Source organism: Vulpes vulpes, chromosome 8, assembly GCF_048418805.1.
Source record: "Vulpes vulpes isolate BD-2025 chromosome 8, VulVul3, whole genome shotgun sequence".
Lineage (NCBI taxonomy): Eukaryota > Metazoa > Chordata > Mammalia > Carnivora > Canidae > Vulpes > Vulpes vulpes.
The window spans coordinates 6,728,227-6,743,701 of record NC_132787.1 but is presented as its reverse complement, the minus strand read 5'-3'; positions in this window follow the sequence as shown (position 1 = coordinate 6,743,701).

The following is a 15,475-nucleotide window of genomic DNA, read 5'->3' as shown; positions in this document are numbered from 1 at the left end:
TTCAACGGCTAAAAAGGCTTCTCAGATTAGATTAATCAATCCCATCTCAGAAAGGTCAACCGACCTGCAGAACAGGGCACTGTATTCACGAGTGGTGCCAGTTCTGAGAGAGGTTCCCCTAGTGATGTTTCCAAGAGGAGGCGCTACCTGAGACCAGCTCTGAGAAGAGACGCAGAGCAGGAAAGGGAAGGCGGTGTGCTGACGAGGGCGAGGGAGAATGATGGAGTAGAAGTTGTCAGGGTGCAGGTGGCTCAGAGCATGGGCTTTGGGGGCCACATGGATCCGGGTCCAAAGGGCTACCACATACCAGCTGTGCATCGTGATGTGCTGACATGTGTCCTGTCAATACTGGCGCCTGCCTTATAAAGTCATGGTGAGGACCAAATAAGATAAAATGTGGAAAAAACTCCCTGGCAGCTCTCAGCAAATGGAAGCTATTCCAATCACAGAAAGAACAAGAGGACAAGTCGGGGTTGGGGCGAGAGGACACGGTGGGAGGGGTGCCAAGGCCTGACACTGCAGATAGCAAACCCCCACTCAACCCCGTCTCCAGCCACCACCTAGGACAGCGCATCTCCCAGTCCAGACGGATGGCACACATGTTTATTGAGAAACCATCCCACAGAAGTTACTGGAAACTTTACATTTGCAGCTTGGTCTCGGCACACTGCCTAGCTGCCACTGCTCACAACAAGGCATCATTCACGTCCCCAGGCAGCTCCCTCGGCTGCCCCAGCCCCTCCCCCCGTTGCACACCCGCTGGGCCTAGTGTGCAGAGGCCCCCCTAGTGCCGGGCCTCCTCCCCGCCCCTGGCCCGGAGTGATTTCTGACTTGCTTTTTCCAAATGTGAAATCTTTGAATGAAGTTACTTCAGTTGGGGAGGGAGCGATGGGAGGGTCACCGAGGCAGTATTTCTTAAGTGCAGAGGTCCCTGGGGTGACTTCAGGTGGAACTTGGATGAACATTTTTCATTTTCACAGGTACATATTTATTTTTAAATGTATTTCTTTTAATGTGATTGGACGAAAAGGTCGACCATCCGTCCCATGATACAGAGTTTTCAGTTCAGGTAAACTTAAGTAAAGCAAAAGAGAATCAGAGAGTTGATTTAAGGAAACTATGAAGTGAATAATAGCCTAGGGGGTCCTCAGACCTGATAGTTCTGGGAACGCTGCACACTTGCTCTCAGCCCTCACCTTAAGTGTCCTGGACACGCCAGTCCGACAGGCATGGTTGTGATCACAACAGGATGCTCCTGCCCCGGGCTGGCCAGAGAGAGGGGCTGCTCCATGCCCAAAGAGCTCCAGTGACGTGTCACAGTTCCCTCGACTGCGTTTCTGTCCATCCCCTCCATGGACACCTGAGGCCAACTCCTCAGCCCGGCACTCGAGGCCCTTTTCAATCCATCTGTCTGTTTCTGCCTTGGGCCCCGTACTCACCGCCCGGACAGCTGGTGTCCTCCCTTTGGTGTCCCCTCTCCTCCAGCGGCTCTGCCAACGTGAATTGTCCGCTCACCTCCCACCTGTCCTGTGCTTCCTCAACCTCCTCCCCGGCCCCGGAATCTCCTCCTTCCCCCGTAGACAGGCCTGAGGGTCCAGCAGAACGCTCGGGGACAGCCTTTGAGTTCTGATTGTAGCACTACTGCTTCCGGGCTGCGTGTCCTTGAGCCAGCTACGTGCCCTCTCCGGTACGCAGTTGCCTCATCTGTGATGAGGGGCACTGACAGCAACATCTTCCTCCCCCCAGGTCTGTTGGGAAAGCTGACTGAGGTGCTGCTCCTGGCACAGCACCTGGCACACTCCTGCTCACAAACACAGTAGCAACAAGTACGTGGCGGTGGCTGCACCTTCCTTGACCTTGGGAGTTCAGTTCTGGCCCAGAACAGCCTCTGGCACGCGTTTCCCGGGCAGTAGGTGTTTGATAGATGCCTGTGGACTGATTGTGGATGTTCTGTGCCGTGTGTTCTCCCTTATTCTTTTGATCAGAGGCTCCAGGGAGCCTGAGAACAGTGATCCCTTTCCTGGGCCCGAGCGTCCTTGCGGCCTAGACAAGCATCCATTCCCGGGCCGTCTCGCCGCCGTCTCCTCCCTGGGGGAGTCCTCTTTGCTCTCGAGGGCTCTTTGTGGAGCTGCCTCTTCTTCCTTCGAGTTGGGCCTAACGGCTCGAATCTTCCCAGGATCCCCCTAGGCCGGCAGAGGCAGCCCACGAAGCTTCGCCAGGCAGATGGGAGGAGACAGAGAGGCCCGTGGCTGGGCACACACAGGGCCAGCTTCCAGACTAGACAGAGGCCACCAGCACACACTGACCAGGGTCCCAGAGGGCCAGGCACCGTGCTAGGTGCAGCCTTCCAGACCCAGGCCCGGCCTTGGTCCCGGCCCCTTGGGTCCTTGTCCTGGTCGAGGACAGAGATGGCTCCAGAGCCTGGGGGTGAGCCTCGATTTTCCAGGGACCAGCGGGCGGCCACGGGCCTAGGCTAGCGGCGGGCCTGCCCTCCCCCAGCCAGCGCTCAGCCTTTTTCTGAAAGAAGCGTGTGTTCCCTCGGCCCCCCCCCCCCCCCACATCCCCTTCCTCCCACAGAGCCCGGGTCCCCAGGCCGCGGGCCAGCAGTCCCTCTGAGCAGACTCCAGCGAGGCCCGGCTTTGTTAGAGAACCTCATTAGCAGAGACAGCGAGGCCGGCGGCGCGGAGCGGCATTCCAGGTGTCGGCTGAGAGGGGCCGCGGGACGAAGGGCCATTAAACCGTGCTGAGGTCAGCCCCTCGCAGAAGGAAAACAACTTGCAGCCCGGGCCAGGGCTGGGAAGGAAAGTGGGGCCTGGGCAGGGGATGCCCCGTGCTCAGGCCGGGCAGGGAGGGCTCCGCTCGATCCTGGGAGTCCCGGCCGGGAGGTCTGACCAGCCTCCACTGGGTGAGCCCCCGGAGGACGGAGGCTGGGCCTCAGGAGACGCTGAGCCCCCCGCGCCCAGCACATGCTCAGCACATGCAGGCACTCAACAAACACTGGATGACCGGGTGCTACTTGGCCTGCTCCCAGGGAGGAGGGCTCCGCAGCTCGGGCCCTTGAGCACTCACTGCGAGCCGGGCACCGTGCGGGCCCTGCCTCTGTATAAGCTCTTCGTGGGGCAACAACACCAGGATCGTTAGTTAGCTCCGTGGTATTTATATATGTACATAAATACATATATTAATGTATTTATGTACATATAATAAATATATATAAATACATATATAAAATATATATTTTTTTAAAATTGTAGTTCAATTTGCCAACATATAGCATAACACCCAGTGCTCATCCCATCAAGTGCCCCCCTCAGTGCCCGTCACCCAGTCACCCTATCCCCCTACCCACCTCCCCTTCCACTACCCCTTGTCCCTTTCCCAGAGTTAGGAGTCTCTCATGTTTTGTCACCCTCACTGATATTTCCCTCTCATTTTCTCTCCTTTCCCCTTTAATCCCTTTCACTATTTTTTATATTTCCCAAATGAGTGAAACCATATGATGATGTCCTTCTCCGATTGACTTACTTCACTCAGCATAATACCCTCCAGTTCCATCCTGGTTGAAGCATATTGTAGGTATTGGTCGTTTCTAATGGCTGATCTGTATTAAAGACAAAGAAGTATAGATACCGGGATGTGTTATCAGGGGCTCCTCTAACCCCTCGAGAACTCTCTAGAACTCTACCTACTGATCCTTGGCACTTCCGAACCAGGAACACATTTCCTTCATTCCACAATTAGTCACAAAGAGGCTGAGGGAGCACTGGGGCTGAGGAAGCACGTGGAAGCCCGCCCCTCCCGAAGGGTAATTAGTGTGAAAGGCTGGTATCTGGAATTCCCTGTCTGCAGAGGGACAGGGGCTGCCCCAGGCCGAGGCTGGGGACAGACGCTGCCTGCTGAGGGAGGCAAGGACAGTGGCTGCCTGTGTGGACTCCTGCTCTGCTTCAGTGAGTTCTATTTGCCACCCCCCCCAACCCGGGCAGGGACGTGCAGGGGTGGGTATTTTTGTCACCCAACAGGGAATGCACATGATTTATGAAGTCCTTTTAACCCGAGGTTGCCTCATAAAGGAGCTTTGAGGGGACTCCAGGGAACCTACTTATGAAAGGCCTTCCTTTCTGGGGCTCTGTGAGAGGAGGCATCACTGCCCGCCTGCCTGCCTTCAAGGATTAGGCACCTGGTGTGCCCCAGTCTCAGTCTGGAATGATGGGACCCAGGGACCCCAGGAAGGCTGGATGTGGATCTGTGCCTTGTTCCCTTATCCCTGCTCAGGCTTCTTGTCCTTTACAGCCTCTTAGCTGCCCCCAGAGATCTCTGAGCCCTGACCCTTGATACTCTTGAGTTCTGGTACCCGGGCCTCCCCTGGGTGAGTCATTCACCTCACTGAGCCTCAGTTTTCTCATCTGCAAGATGAGTACAATGCTACCTGCCTCTAGTTCTTGCACTGAGCAATCGAGGCCCGCAGCAGTTGAAAGGCTCTCTGAGGACAGCCCCCTGTGTGTCTCATTTATTCTTGTCTCTCTAGCACCTAAAGCAGGGCACAGAGCAGGGGATGCCAAAATGGCAATTTGTCAAACAGCATTCTACTGGATTCCACCAGGAGGAATGAGTGAAGTGTGTCTGAAGCCTCCAAGCATGGTGCCTGGTGGGCGTTTAGAAAAATTGGGGTTAAATCTGAATTTGAATCTGATTCTCCCCTGCAGATGTGGACAGAGACCCTGGCCCGGGTTGTACGATGGGGCCCCGGGGGTCCAGCCCTCTCCTCCCAGGTTCCTGGTGGCCAGCTGCCGACGATCCCTGTCTGCCCCCTCCAGGCTCCCCTCCCCCAGCCCAGCAGCACCCCTGTGGCCCCTCTGGGGTGGTGGGCGTCCCTGTGTCGGCACAGCCAGGCCAGGCCCCTCTCCAGGGAAGGGGCTGAGGGGTGTGAAGGACTGGTGTGTGTGACTTTGTTTATTTTCTCTGAAGGATCCTGCCGGAGCCCTGCTATAAAAATAACCTGCCTGGAAACCTCATCTCCGAGGGGAGAAAGAGGCTTTTGTATCCAGAGCAGTGGCTCCAACGGCCTCCCTGTGCCTCCGTCTCAGCCCCACACATCAAGGAGGAGCTGGCTAAGGTGATGAGGAGCCTCAACTCAACCCAAGGGAGGTGTTCCGGGGCGGCAGCCAGTGGAGGGCACTGGTCTGGTACTGCTCTGGTCGGGGAGGGGAGGCGGCTCAGCAGCCCCTCTCCCACAAGCGCTGCTGAAGCACCCCCCTGCAGACCTGATCCAGAGAGTTCAGAAGGAGGAACTGAGGGACAGGGAGAACGGAGACATCAACGAGAGATACAAACCAACAGGGATACACTGGATCGAGAGAAGACAAACAGTCCAGGAGGGAGAGGAAAATCAAGTCCATTAGAGACGAGAGACATGGGAAGGACACTGAGGCCAAAGGAGAAAGCAAATAGAGAGATGTTCATGCAACAATATGTGGATGGAGCTCAAGGGATCAGAAAGAGACTGTGGCCAAGTTTACAGAGGGAGCTAAGGATCTTGTCCAATTCCTGGGATCCCCACTGCATCCCCCTGCTGGGGCAAGAGGCCACGCAGGGTCAGAGCCGGGCTCTAGGGCCCTTCCCTGCTCACTGGCACTGGCCAGCTCCTGCTCTGGCTCGGCCGGGGGTGATCAAGACACAGGCCTGCCTCGGGTTTCTCAAGGTATGGCTGCGCAAGAGCCAGCTCCAAAGGCAAGAAGGGGATCTGCAGCAGTGAAAGAATACTGGCACTGCATTCAGGACGCCTGGATTCAAGTCCCAGTTCTCTCACATTTTAGCCTGGTGAGCTATGTAGTCTTCTAGCCTGGCTCTCTTACCTGTAAACTATGAATAATAAGTCCCCACCATCTCACAGCACCACTGGGCAGATCCACAGAAGGGCATCTAGACGGACTCTCTAAGTTGTATGGTGCCAGTGAGACAAGAGGGGATGAGCCATGCGGACGCATTTCTCCAAGGGCTGGTGCTGTTGACCTAGAAGTTGGCCAGAGTCTTGGTAACCAACACCGCTCATGGTATAGCAAGATGGTCAAAGGGGAGCTCAGGCATCAGCCAACTGGAGAAGAGTAGGTTCCAAAATAAACCAGGAAAGTAAAGTTTTTTCTTGTAAGAAATCTCCCTTTTTTTTTTTTTATCACCAAGACTTGGGATTGATTCACATAGAATCAGGTTGGTAGGACACATGCCACTGAAGACACTCTTAAACTTTAGTCCAGCAGGGAAAGTTTCTCTCTCCTGGGATAATTTATGGAGCCAGCAGAAGATAATGTATTATTTCCACTGGGGCTTGGAGCTGGTGTTGGTTTTTTGTTTGTTTTTGTTTTGCCTTGTTTTTGAGTGACACAGATCAAAAGGAAGAACAGACCTGGGGGTCAGGATGCTTTAAAGCAACTCTTGGAGGGGCACCTGGGTGGCTCAGTTGGTTGAGCATCCAACTCTTGATTTCAGCTCAGGTCATGATCTCCCAGGGTTGTGAGATCAAGCCCAGTGTCGGCCTCCACATTCAGTGCAGAGTCTGCTTGTCCTTTTCCCTCCCCCCATTCCCTCTTGCTTTCTTTCTCTCTCTCTCTCTCTTTCTCTCTCTCTCTCTCTCTCAAATAAATAAATAAATAAATAAAATCCTTTTTAAAAAAAAAAAAAGCAACTCTGTACAAATTAAGATATGGAGAGACCATAAATGAAACTCTACTTTAGGGACAAAGAGTTGGGCAGCCCAGTTGTCCACTGAAGCTAGGAGGGGGCTAGGGAGCTACAGAAGCCATGATCAAAAGCAGGCTGCGGGCATTGCAGGGCCTAGAGCATTCCCAGGGGCTTGAGGCTGAGCAGGGGCCCGAGAGAAAGAAACAGTAGCAAGATGGCTACTGTGAAATAGAAAGGCCTGGGCTTGGTGACACAACTGGAACTGTCTCCCAAACTGGCCTTCAGCAATGCATTTGAAAAGTAACTGATGGAATGTGCTCAGGATACTAAAAATATTAATAGCTAATAACAAATGGTTAGCATGTACTGGGTGCCAGGCCCTGCTCTAAATGCTTTGCATGCATTATTGCACTTAGTCCTTACAATTGTCCTTCCCCAGCATCCATCACACCCCACCCTCACTGTGCAGCAGGCTTGCAGGCGGGGCAGTGTTGACCCCAGTCCCAGTTCCATGGGTAGGGACATGGGAGATCTGAGCCAATCAGGGGAACCCCATAACCCATGCAAGAGGAACACCTGCAGGTTGATCCAAGTAAGGTGTAGACTAGAACTTGCTTAATAATGAGGGAAGAAAGGACCTCTCTCTCATTTCTGTGTTAGGCTGTGGTATGTGCAGGTGTGAGGCCTGGAGCTGCCAGCAGCCGTCTTAGGATCATGGGTGAGCCATACTGAGGATGAACCAAAATATCAAGAAGGCAAAGCCAAAAGAATCGTGGGGAGTAAGCAGAAGCCTTGATCAAACTATTCCTAAAACCCTCATGACTTTAGGATTTTCACATGAATTAACAAAGTCCATTATTGTTTAAGATAGTTGGGTTGGATTCTTTCCTTCCTTCCCTCCTTCCTTTCCTACTTTTTATAACTTACAACTGAATGTATCCAAACTGAGGCAGAATAGGTGGCCCAGGGAGGCTAAGTAAATTGTCCAAAGCCGAGTAAGCTACCTAAAAAGCGAAGGAGCTGGGATTCAAACGAAGGCAATGTGAACCTAGAGCCTGAGCATTTCCAACAATCTCCAAGGAACCCCACAGCGGCTGCGCTCTGACCGCACACCAGCTCCATGCCAAATCCCTTTCCACGGCATCTCCCTGCATCCTCACAGCCGCCTTCAGAGATGGCAGGTACCACTACCCCCTGTTTTTACAGATGAGGAAACTGAGGCTTGAGCAAGTTAAGTAACACACTCATCATCACACAGCTCTGAAACAACAGAGCAGAACTGAATCCAGGTCCCTGTGATCAGGGTGGTGGGCCCTCTCTCCTGCCTTGTGGGCAAAGGCTGCCTGACAATGGTCCCAGACAGTCTATTCCACTCCCTCTGAGGGTGAATGGGTTTCCAGTTGTTGTGTCCAGGCTGGTCATATCTCCGAGGCGATTGCACAGAGAGGTGAGCATTAAAGGGGGTTACAAGGCCAACTTTAGCCCAGTATTAGGAAGAACATTCCTGTGGTTCCAACAACGGGGTAGGCTGCCTGAGAGAGTCTGAGCTCTCCGCGGGGGGCAGGCCAGCAGGCCAGGGCTGGTGGAGAGGCCTGCTGCCTGCATGAGCTAAGCTGGAAGGAAAGGCTGACGTTTCATACTTCCAAAGCCTTCCCTTCCCTGGGCCTCAGTTTCCCCATCGGTACAGCGGTTAGGGCAGGACTGGGTGAGGGCTGAGGTCTCTTCCAGCTCTAACATTCTCGAATTCTGGAATTCCCGGAGGCAGGACTCCAGGCCCCAGGGTCTGGCCAGGAAAACAGAGACGAGGCTGTTTGGCCAGCTGGGTAGAACAGTGGAGCTTATTGAACCCACGGTTCCCTGAAACAGAAACAGCCAAACGGCACAAGCAGAGAAGATAAATTCATTTGTGGGGCTGGTGAGAGCAGCTGAAAAAAATGCAAGGCTTGAGGGCCATCCAAGGAGAGCCAATTTTCAACCGGTGGGCTGTGACGGTGTGCTCACAGGATAGAAACTGCACAGCGGGCCACACTCTGCCCCGGCCAGAAGGAAGACAGTGAGCCTGGACGTGACAGTCCCCATCAACAGCTACCTGGTCAGGGCTTCCTCAAGTGGGTCCACTTCCCTTGGAGACCAGAGGAGCTGTGTTTGTCAGTAACAAAGGGAGGCCTTCCGGAAATGTGTCTTGGTTAAGCTCAAACCATTGTTGTTCAGGTAACCGAAGGTGCTTCTTTGGCAATAGAGACCACTCTCACGGAGCCATGAGGCCAGAATTAGAGAGAAGGCCTGGAGTCTCCTTTCCTGCACAGTTCGGATTGGGCTTGAGGCCGAGGGATGGACAAGATGCCACCATTAAGCTTTGGGATGTCTCTCTGGGATGTTCCCTCCACTCTTTACTCTAATGATGATTAATGTTGATGTTGTGACTATTTTCAATGTGCTTTGACATCTGCAAGCCCGTTTGACCTTCGTTACAATCTGCTGAAGTAGGCAGTGGGATTATTTTATGCCCAACTAGAGAGGGGAAAATGGAGCTTCAGAGAGTGTAAGCCAAAGGTCACGCAGGTAGCAAATGATGGCTCTGGGGTTGAACCTAAGGCCCTGGGCCCCAATCCTATGCCCTTTTCCTATGGAAACCTGCCATCCCTCTACCCTCCTTTTTGGGGCCACAGAGGGCTGACTTTTCTAGGATGCTTTTTTTTTCCCTTGCTTTAGGGACAATGCAGAACCCTTGGAACTGGATTAAAACCATTACAAGAGCCAGCTCTGAAAAGATGGGTATTCGAAATAGAAGCAATTCTAATGATAAAGTAAATGTGAAGTCCAACACAGTTTTGACTTTCATCATGATGATTACTTCCAAGTTTTAAAATAAGTCAAATATTGGAAATGAAATGATTAACGTTTTATTTGGTGTCCCCTCACTACTGGTGTCCTAAGTTTCTAGCTGCCTTTGGACCATCTCAGGTCCCTGGGCACCTAGGCCACATTGCTCTACACTGAGAGGAAACCTCTGGAATTGTCTGTGACATTGGGCCATCCTATCAGGCTAGGAAGATGCATGTGCTGGAGCAGGAAGTGACTGCAAGCAGAGACTGGGACACTGGATAAAGGTGTTCCATGAGTGGGGAGGAATGAATGCTGTCTGTGAATAGCCTCATGCCATCCCTTGCAAGGTGTGGGGGTGGGGGGCGGGGCAAGGGGCAAGGAAACAAGGCCACAGAAGTTGAGGCTGTGGCAGAGATGTAAGTCAGATTCTTCCCAGGCTTGGGAAATGCAACAATGACCACCATGTTCACCTCAGGAAGGAGGTGCAGTCCAAATCCAGAAGGGGCAAGGCAAAACAGTGAGAAGAATGGCAGAGGGAAGTGTTAGGAATGTCCAGTAGGGGAGCAAAGAAACTGGAGATTGCCCTGAGTCCCTCTCCCTAGTGGATCAACCCTTTTCTCCAGAGCTCCTTGGGACCAGGGCTCCTTCCTGTATTCTCTGGTTCCTTCTAGACTCCAGTCTAGGGACAAGGTGGCTGGAATTAAGTGCAAGGGTATCCATCAAGAATCCAACCGGCACGTTTTCCCACTTTCCCTGTTCTTTGTTCAGTAAGCTGTATGTCCAACATGGGGCTTGAACTCATGACCCTGAGATCAAGAGTTGTATACTCCACTGACTGAGCCAGCCAGGTGCCCCTCTCCCTGCTCTCTGTGATACTGCAGAGGCTGAGGGGGCAATGGGGAGGATTGTGGGAAGAAGAGGTTGGGGAACTATATCAACAAGGTGGGGGGGGCTCTGAGCTCTTTAACAGCAATTGGTAAGAATTTGCAAAAATATTTTAAGTAACGAAAAAATAAACAGCTAGTAACTCTTTGATTCTCTGCCTCCAGAGAAGTAAAATGTGTTTGGGGAGTAGCCAGCAAGCAGCCCCTGACCCAGTCCCTCCCAGCCACCCCTTCTGGCTTGTAGTCCTGCCCTGGTCCCTAAGCCACCCACCCTTTTAGAGTCCCCATGGCATCACGTCGTTCCCTAGCTGTTCTCTGGCTGAGGGTGGGAGGCACTGGAGACCCTCGTATGCTGGTGGAGCAGGCCAAGGTCCCTGAGGACCCTGGGATGGAGAGTTCTTTGCAGAAGTCGGAGCAGTGAACAAAGAGGCCTTTGAGCCCTGGCGAAAGCCCCAAAGAGCCAATGCCTTCAGCCCAGCCTGCTTGCTGCCCTCATACCCCCAAGGACTGGCTCAAGCAGACTGCTGGCTCTAGCCCCTTCTCCCCAAAGGGGATTTCTGATGCAGCTTTGTGCCCCAAACACTGCAGTGAGGTACTCAATTCACCTGAAATGTCACCAGAGATGGGGCCATCCCCTCAATGCCCTCTCGTTCCTTCTCTTTTAAAAGACTTCGGAGTCAAATAGACTTGCTTTCAGTGTTAGCTTCTACCACTTACTGGTCAAGTGATCCTGAGCAATTGACAATTTCAATTGAACTTATTTCCTCATCTGTAAAATGGGAATGATGATATTATTCACTTCATCAGTTGGTTATACAATACCTAGCACATTGGTAAGCACTCAGTAAACATCAGTATCATAATTATTATTCCTAATATCTATCCCTATTCGCTCTTTCCTCTTGACCCCTGCTGGGCTTGACCCTCCAGTCTAACCCATCCCAGTAAATGGGTCTATTAGATGAGAAAGCCTCAGCTGAGCCTGAGCTGGGCTCTTCAAGGATGTGATAAGGTATGCAGTTCCCCAGCCTGGGGAGATAGGAGAGGAGTGGGAGTCATGTGAAAAAACTTCAGGCACTAGGTACAGGGTGACGTTGACACTGACCTTAGATGATTGAGTGGACTTTCAATGGCCATGTTTGTTTGTGTCACTTACAAGCACTCAACTCATATAGAGTCCTGGAATGTTCAAGAAGTTCACTCGTTCCTCTTGCACCATTGGTGGGAATGCAAACTGGTGCAGCCACTGTGGAAAACAGTATGGAGATTCCTCAAAAAACTAAAAATAGAACTACTTGATACTGATCCAGTAATCCCACTCCTGGATATTTACCTTCCAAATACAAAAACACTAATTCAAAGCAATCTATGCTTATTGTAGCATTACTTACAATAGCCACACTATGGAATCAGCCCAAGGGTGCATCAACAGAGGAATGGACAAATAAGAGGTGGCATATATTATTCCACTGTAAAAAAGAATGAAATCTTGTCATTTGCAACAACGTGGATGAAGCTGGAGAGTATAATGCTAAGCGAAATAAGTCAGAGAAAGATACAAACCATATGACCTCACTCATGTGGAATTTAAGAAACAAAACAAATAAGGAAAAAGAAAAGAGAGACAAACCAAGAAACAGACCTTTTATTATAGAGAACAAACTTATGGTTACTGGAGGGAATGTGGGTGGGGAGATGGGTGAAATAGGGGCTAGAGATTAAAAAGTACGCTTACCATGATGAAAAAATAATAAAATGATTTTTAAAATAATAAAACTAAAGTTTTATCTTTTAAGTTTTGAGAGGGTGCAATGGATCTATGAGAAGATGGCTAATCTTCTGAAACCTCTTTCCAGCAAAATGTAGAATTTTAACTTGTAATTTTAGTAGGTTTGCATATAAGTTTAGTAGGTTTATCTGTGGACCTCAAGTTTACCTCTACTCATCTCACTGTTCAGAGAGTGAAGCCCAGAGGGGTTAAATGATTTGTCTGATGACCCACAGCTTGCAGGTGGCATAGCTCTGACTTGAACCCAGATTGTAATAGTCCTTGCTCTTGAAGGAAATGCTTCCATCTTGTTCTTTGATTGAGATTGTGTTCACTCCCCTTCTTGAACACTGGGAGGCTGTGCAAGCCCACGTGGGCTCCCTGGGGTCATGAGGAAGTTGGTCAAGGGTTAACTCAGGTGGGTCCTGTGCTGGGTAGAAGGGATTGAGGAAGGCAAAGCCAGAGCCCACACTAAGAGCCCAGAAGCTCTGCACGCGGTAGTAAAGGGTTAATAGAGCTTGAGTGTGGCTTTGTATGTGTGTGCTCGAGAGCAAGGTTGCATGTGCAAAGGCGCACGTCTCTTACTTGTGCGTGTTGGTGCCACAGGAGCAGGACCGCAGGCCAGCCCGGGAGAGAGGTGCCGCAGTGTCCTGGTATGAATGGGCCTCTGTCTTCAAGGCTGTGTGAGCCTCTGTGTGTACAGGTCCCATTAACTCACCCTCAGCCACATGTGGAAAGGGGAGGAGAGGCCTGGAGAAGCCCAAACCACTCTGAGTCCTTCTGATTTTAGAATGAAGTAGAAGACATAGAAGAAATATAAAGACTCAAACTCATGTATGAATCGAGTACATACACACGCCCTGTCTGGTGCTGTCATAACCTTCTACCCTCAATCCTGTTGTTAACCTCCTGTTACCTATCTGGGTACTTTTGGGTGAAAACTCTTCAGTTAATGCCCTAAGACAGACTCTAGATTGCTGATCCTAATTACCTCTGGGCTGTCTCAGTTCTATACTCTGTGTATCTGTCTTTGTCATGAATCTGGGTTTGGCTACTCTTTCCCCCTCACCTGCAGCTCCGTGATGCATCCTCATACCTCCCACCCAACCAAGCAGGCCTCCCTTGCACCATTATGCCTGGAATGGACAGGCTTGGCTCAGGTCCTGCCCTGAGCCCCATGTTCCCACTCCCCGTTCTAGTCCTCTCTGGGCCCCTGTTGCCCTTGGCTGCGGTTTGTTTAATGGAGCGACTCCTGTCTGGGAGTGACCCAGAGCTCAGGACACAGGGAGACACTTGTCCAAACTGGCTATTTTTTCACCAAAGAAGCCAAACCACAGTGATGGGCTCAGTGGCCTGGCCGAGTGCCTTTTTCATCCCTCCAACCACTAGGCTGGCCCCCATTCCCCTGACTGGCCCTGATTACTAGTGGCCTCTGGTTTAGGACTCCTAGTTACCTATTGGGAGACCTCCTCAGCTGGAATCTGGTTCCCCATGTGAGGGGAGAAAGGAGACCTGGCTTCTGAGGCAGTAGCTGAGACCAGGAGCGATAGCCTGGAGACCAAAGAATAGGCCCACAGAGACCAACATCCATACCATATTCATCCTTCTCTTCCTAGTGCCTGACACAGAGTGGGTTCTAAAAGAATAAATGAGTGAATGGTTGAATAGATAAGCAAATGGGTAGATGGGTAAGATGGATAAATAAATAGATGAAGACTCTTAGACCCAAGTAGATATTCAGATACAAACCTAATTTGGGAGGTACCAGGCTGGCTCAGTCAGTAAGGCATGCGACTCTTGATCTCAGGGTTGTGAGTTCAAGGCCCACATTGGGCATAAAGCCTACTTAAAATTTTTTTTAAAAATGTTAAACCAAAGTTAAAAAACAAAAACAAACTTGATTCCTTGATCCAATCATGGGAAAGAAGGAAGGAGAGACCTAGGTCTAGAAGGTGCAGCCATCTTACCCCTGAATCTAAAGAAAATCTCTGAGCTCAGACCCTTTACTGCACATCTTTGAGACTTCCCTGAAGGCCTGGGGTTGGAAATTGGCCTTTCCTCCATGCTCATGTCCGTTCCTCAGGCCCCTTCTAGCAGAGGCTTCTGTGCTCACCAGAAAATGTGCTCTGCAGCTGAGCAAAGTAGCAATGAGTCAGGGAAGAGTGGAGGGTGGAGAGAGATGAAGCTCAGGCTAATGGTAATGCCAGGAACAGGGCCTGGGGACAAAATGTTTTAGGCTGGGACTAGAGCAAAGCATTATGTGCTTGGACTGGGAGAATGAGGCCATTTCTAGCACCTAACACAGGGACCTGGCATACAGTTAGGCACTTGGGGATTTTTGAATTAATTAAACATTTCTATGTCCTGTTCTCTCCGGCTTACACCCCAAAATCCTTTTCCAAGGGGTATATATATAGGACTACTAAGGACCTTCCTGGGGGGGAAGGGGCGGGTTAGAATGAATCAGGGTCAGCAGTCCTAGTCAGCGAAAAGGAAGCCGTGTGTGTATGTCCACCCCTACCATCCACAGTCCCCCTCCCTCACCCTCATCGTCCTTCCTACCACCAGTTACCTTGGTGTTGATCTGGAAGCTGGGGGCACCGGGTGGGAGCAGCACAAAGCATCCATGCTTATATGTGTATGTGCATGTGTGTATGTGTGTGACTGTGATGGTCTCATCTCAAGCTCTGGCAAAAGGCCTCCTCACCCCCCTGGCATAAGGGGTGTTTGGGGCTGGAGGTTTTGAGGGGGCAGGGGCTGGTCCTTGATGGAGAAAGGGCTTGGATGATAAGATGGGAAACCACACCACCAAGGCCACAGCTGCAGGGCTCAGAGACCCCATTCAGGAGAGGCCGGGCCCAATAGATGATCTCTGCTGCTGAGCTCTTCATGGAAGGAAATGCTTAGAACTTCTCCAGGGGCCTTGCTGCTGGAACATGCTCCTAAAGTTGGATCACTATTTCCTGCTGCATTTTGCCTTAAGAGAGGCCAAGCAGCAGCCTTTCCTTACAGTGTATCCATGGTCAAAGCTGCCCTCTGAATTAGATCTAGAAAGCCAGGGTTTTGAGACCCAAAGAGGCTTGCCTCTGGTCTCAGTTGAGCCCATTTTCTGAGCAGACACAGAGCTGTTGGCTCAGGGCAGGCAAGGCAAGGCCTTGTGAGCCAAGAGAAAACAATTAGGAGTAATTACCATCAAGAGAGGCCCCCAGTGAGGGGTGAGGGTGGGAAAGGCCAGTCTATTTAAAAGGAAGCTGAAAGTGGCAGACTGATTTTGGGGAAGAAATCGGAGAGAGGGTGGGAGGAAGGGTTGAGTGTGTGTGTT